Source organism: Neophocaena asiaeorientalis, unplaced genomic scaffold, assembly GCF_003031525.2.
Source record: "Neophocaena asiaeorientalis asiaeorientalis breed wild unplaced genomic scaffold, Neophocaena_asiaeorientalis_V1.1 scaffold183, whole genome shotgun sequence".
Classification (NCBI taxonomy): Eukaryota; Metazoa; Chordata; class Mammalia; order Artiodactyla; family Phocoenidae; genus Neophocaena; species Neophocaena asiaeorientalis.
Window position 1 is genome coordinate 2,144,916 of NW_020175199.1, and position 6,000 is coordinate 2,150,915.

The following is a 6,000-nucleotide window of genomic DNA, read 5'->3' on the forward strand; positions in this document are numbered from 1 at the left end:
AAAGGTACATTTATCATTTGACCCAGCAATTCAACTTCTAAGAATGTAGCCTGCAGATACATGTGTGCAAAAATATGTATACAAGCCTGTTCGGAGCAGTATTTTCTCCGTATTTGCTACAATAGCAGCATAGTCTCCATCAACAGGGTCATTATTAAATTACGGAACATCTAGACTCCATAATACTATGTAGCTTTTAAAGAGACTGGAGTAGGTCCATAAATGCTGATAAGGAACAATCACTTAGATATTTTATTACATCAAAGTAAGGGAGAAAACCATGAGGTGAGCATGTCACTCTCTTTATAAATGTTATCCATGCCTTGTCCAGTGGCTAGAAATAGAGGAAATGATGCTCAAATTTCCAATGATCATGGACAGCCCCACATTTTTTTTTACCTTAATGCTTTCTATAATTTGAAAGTTTTAAGTATGCATTACTTTTGTAATTTTAAAGACAATTATTAACAAAAAGAAATCTCACTAACTTATAGAGCCTGCTGCTATGTACAGATACTCTAATATCATTTTGCAAATAAAGGAAAAGCACACCATTCTTTTTCACCCAAGAAGATAAAAGACTTTGCCATTATAACTAAGGATGCTTTAGATGAATCAAAGGTTTAAACCATATCAAATTCTGCTTGCCTTACGAAGTGTTAAACCTTAGGAAATGAAATAATGAATAGATCTAAAAGAACCTGGAAAAATCAAACTGACCAAAATGATTCACTGGGTCTTGATGAACACCATGGAGACCACTTTACAAGAGCCAGTCTGACACTTTCACACTCCACAGAGTGTGAAAACCATAGAGGAAGACAAACCATAGCGGAATTTCACATTGAATTACAGAGTCAAGCTGATTTCCCCAGGAGAGAGAGAGAACTAAAGGAACCCTGAAAGACAAAACTTCAGGAAAAATCTGTGCATCTGTTTCCCAGTCCATATTTACAGCCCATCTAACTTGTTTATGTAAACTTTTTAGATTTTTGCCAAATCTCTACTAAATTTATAATTGATTGTGATCAAATGGATCATATGCAAATCTGATCAAACTAGTGAGGAAAACAGAAATTCCTAAACCAACTAAATGTCAGATATCATATAGTCTTTGTATCTAAACTAAGAATTTCGGACAAGGGAAATTGGATCCGCAAGACAAAATATGTTTTCTCTGTGGAAGGTGTTGCTCAGTTTCTACCAAGTGCGTAGCTGGAGAGTTCAGATGGTTGTGGTTCTGGGATCTCGGGGGTTGTTTCTACCTTCTGGCAACAAGTATTCTTCCCTAGTATTCAAGGGCTCCCATATGACCTGAGTGACAGCTAACAGCTGGGTCAAAGCTATAATTATTTCATCAGCTCTCTTGGTTTCAACTAACTCCTACCAATACCTAGTTATTGGCCTCTAATGTCAACTCTTTCCTGGACTCCGTGCCTGGATTTGCATCTCCCCTGCCCCCGGATATGCTGCAAGCATATGCACTCAGTATACATGAAGTACAAGTTGTACCACACTTAACATGTAATATGCCCCTCTCCCTGTGTTCCATATAATGGCTAGTAGCACCACTAGCCTCTCAGGCACCCATGTTAAAACCAGAGGGCTTCCCTGGTGACGCAGTGGTTGAGAGTCCGCCTGCCGATGCAGGGGACACGGGTTCGTGCCCCGGTCCGGGAAGATCCCACATGCCACGGAGTGGCTGGGCCCGTGAGCCATGGCCGCTGAGCCTGTGCGTCCGGAGCCTGTGCTCCGCAACGGGAGAGGCCACAACAGTGAGAGGCCCGTGTACCGCAAAAAAAAAAAAAAAAAAAAAAATCAGAGATATCCTTGACCCTTGGTTCTTCTTGCTTATCCTTTTCCATTTTTAACCTGCCCTCTCTATTTCAACTGCTACCATCCTAACTTAGTGTCTCATCATTTCTTGCCTCACTGACTGCAGTCATTTCCCAACTGGTCATTCAACCTCCTGGTTTAATCCCCCATAATAATACTCCAAACTGAATTCAGAGCTGTTCTGAAATGCACAGTTTATGTCTCTTCTGTTTAACACTTTGGTGATGCCTTTCTTTCAACAAAATCAAGCATAAAGTCCCAAGGAAATCACTTAAGACCTTTCACAAGCTGGCCCTAACCTGACTTTTCAGTCTTTTTTACCATCAATCACTGCACTCATACACACACACACACACTCACACACACACCTGCCAACATAACATACTACCCATGACCCCCTAAACTTGTCATCATCCTTTACATTGCTATGTATTTGTGTACCATGCTATTTCTTTTCTTCAGATGCTCTCCATTGCCAGCACTCCATTACTGATACCTTGGTCTACTCACTCCTCCCTTCTCATGGGCAGCCCATTTCCCCATCCCGAGTTAATGGTTAGGGGAGGAAGAACAATCCCATCAGCCAAGATTATTCCGCACCCTAAGAGCACCCAGGAAAGTGAGCACAGACCTCCTCTGGGAGCAGAGACATCCTCCAGTCCTGGGTCACTGATTTCTGGAGTTTCCTCTGAAGCAGCAGAGCTGATGAGGACACCAGGTAAGACAACATGGACACAGAGCTACGGGATTTGTCACTTATCATGATTGTGAAGAAGAATCTACAGGAGAAGCGATGGGTCAGTGGTCCCCAGAAGTTTTCCCCTCTTCTTCTCAGATCTGGCCAAACTAGTCAGTTGCTCCTGTATTTACTAATCTAGCAGCTTCTATTTATATTGTCTCAGTGATGTCTTCCCCTGCTCCTTATGAAGAGTCCCCCTTCTAGCAGTATTCCTCACCTAGCGATCGCCAACCATGGCAGAAACCCACAAAAGCTTCAGAAGGCTTAGCTCAAAGATCTCATTTGCCTGTTTCCCAGATTGAGTGACTCTCCTCCTTTACTGTGTATTTACAGCACTTTGTACTTGCCTCTGTCCCAGTGATTACAATAATATATGCAACGATTCGTTTATGTGTCTATGAGCTGTCCGAGGGCATTGGCCATGTCTTAGACTCTATCATAATAACCAAGCAGATCCAGACACACTGAAAGTTTGTCTGTCCCCAGAACTCACCAAGCTTCTTTCTGTCTTGGGGACTTTGTTCCCGCTGGTGCTTTTTCCTGGGACAACTCCTACTTCCACCCCCCATTTTCCCAGAGCTGGCTCCTTCTTTTCATTTGGATTCCAGCTTAAGTGCAAGGTCCCCAGAGAGGCCATCACTTTTTCCCTTCGCCAATAATTTCCACCACAACTATCTTTACTTTATTCCTAGCATTTATCATTAGTGGAAATTATCTCTACTTTATATGTCTATTTGTTTACTGTCTATCCTACCTATAATGGAAATGTCAAGGTCAAGGGTACCTATCTTGTTCATCTCTGTGTCCCAAGTGGGTAGCACATAGTAACTGCTCAAAAACTACTGTTGGGTACATTATTTTTCTGTGCTTATTTATACCTATAATTTTTTATAAAACTAAAATCAAACTACATATTTACATGTATATTCTGCTTTGCTCATTGATTATCATTTCTTGAGCTTTTCCTAATGTTAATTATTCTTTGAGAATATAATGCCCAGCTACTCTTTTGTGTGAATGTAGAAAAAGTTCTAAACACCATTTTTTTAGATTCCACATAAAAGTGATATCATTGTCTTTTTCACAGAGAACTCTACTCAGTACTCTGTAATGAACTATATGGGAACAGAATCTGAAAGAGTGGATATATGTATATGTGTAACTGATTCACTTTGCTGTACAGGAGAAACTAACATAGCATTGTAAACCAACTATACTCCAATAAAATTAATTTTAAAAAAAGACCTCGGGCTTCCCTGGTGGCGCAGTGGTTAAGAGTCCGCCTGTCGATGCAGGGGACACGGGTTCGTGCCCCGGTCCGGGAAGATCCCACATGCCGTGGAGCAGCTGGGCCCGTGAGCCATGGCCGCTGAGCCTGTGCATCCGGTGCCTGTGCTCCGCAATGGGAGAGGCCACAGCAGTGAGAGGCCCGCGCAATGCAAAAAAAAAAAAAAGTGTCCTCTCCCAAATCAGCTCCTTTTCTTGAATGCTCAATGCCTACAAAACCACCATCCTTCCAGTCATTTTGGCTTAAGCTAAGGTGTCATTTTTGACTGACTCTACTCATTCACACATTTGCTGAATCTTACTTCATTTTTTTTTGCATACTGAATATAATTTTGTTGCTTTTCTCTGATTACACAAGTCATACGTGTTCAATGCAATGATTTCAAACATATAGAAAAGAGGGTAAAAATCACGTGGGATCCCACCTTACTGTAATGTTCATCATTAATAATAATCATTCTTTCATGAATCTTTTACTTCAGATAGAAAAATGATAGACAGACAGATGACAGCTAGCTAGCTAGCTAGCTAGCTAGGTAGATAGATGAGTTTATAGAAATAGGATAATATATTAATTAAATCTTCAAAGGTAAAAAAACATCAAAAGAGTTGCAAAAACTGTGGGTTAATTTAAATTTGTATGATGAATAATGTCAGCTCTCAATCTTGTCAGTATTATCTTTATGAAGGCATATATAACCTCATGTGGAGAAATGAAGAGTGTCTGTTTTAGGGTTTTTGTGAATTTGAAGCCTGGACCAAATGGTGCCCCTGCGGAAATTCTGGAATTGGGACCTTGTTTTATTCATCTTTCTATGCTCCATGGAGACTCTCATGGTCTGTGTAGAATAATATTTTGCTCTATGAATGATCAATGGCCTCGACAAATATCTTTTAATACCTACCACATACAAGCCACTGCTAGCTATGTGAGAGATACACAAATGAATAAGACACTGCCCTTGCTTTTGAGGAAATTTATATCTATGGTTTTTTTAAAAAATGTTTATAAACTCCATAAACTTCGCTTCCTACCACCTGTCTTCAAGCCTGTGAAGAGCTCATTTTGGTTCTCTCTGGGTTTTGTGTAGGACCTGAAGTTTCCAACCTTGTTCCCAACATACACGTTGACACATAAGAGGGGATGCAAAAAAAAAAAAAAAAAACGGAGATCTGAGAGGGCCGATTTAAAAGAAATGAAAGTTGTTTATCTTTTGAAAACACGTTTTGTAGGTGATGGCTCTTGATCACTGCGGGACGGCCACTGTAGGATCCCTCAAACATTGCAAGATCTCATCCTGGACCTGTAATCATTTTGGCTATAATCTGTTGTCTTCTTTTCAAAGGATGCAGCCATTCTGGAGAGGCTTCTGTCTGAACTCAGGCATATTTCTAGGCTCAAAGTAGCGGGACACTGCTCATGTGAAAGCACCATGGAAGACCTGAAAGCACTATATGGACCTACAGAATAATCTACAGTGTGTTCCCAGTACATGTCCAGGACAGAAGATGCTCATTTGTCACATGTGAGGGAGCAGTGAAATTTATTTTTACAGATTCACTGGGCTGAAAGGAAGACTACGTGGGCCCATCACATTCTAGCAATTTCCATCACAGCAAAAACAATCTTAGAAGGAAGACATACTTGATCTCTACTTGAAGATTACAACCTCTTTCATCAACTCTTTGCAAGTACTTTTCAAAAAATTTAAGATTATACATCAGCGATATATGGCATAAAAGCATTAGAGAGGGCTTCCCTGGTGATGCAGTGATCGAGAGTCCGCCTGCCGATGCAGGGGACATGGGTTCGTGCCCCTGGTCCGGGAAGACCCCACATGCCGCGGAGCGGCTGGGCCCGTGAGCCGTGGCCGCTGAGCCTGCGCGTCCGGAGCCTGTGCTCCGCAGCGGGAGAGGCCACAACAGTGAGAGGCCCGCGTACCGCAAAAAAAAAAAAAGCATTAGAGAAAAAGCTAGTTGAAAATGTCAGTCATATTTAAGAGCAGATGTCCACCATTTCTCTCTGGGGAAGCAGCCCATTAAGCTGTATGCTGCTGAATCAGATGTGACAAAAAAAGTTCATTCAGCCCGGTTTATTTTGCCTTGAGAGTCAGAAGCATGAGTGGCAATGGCTGGTC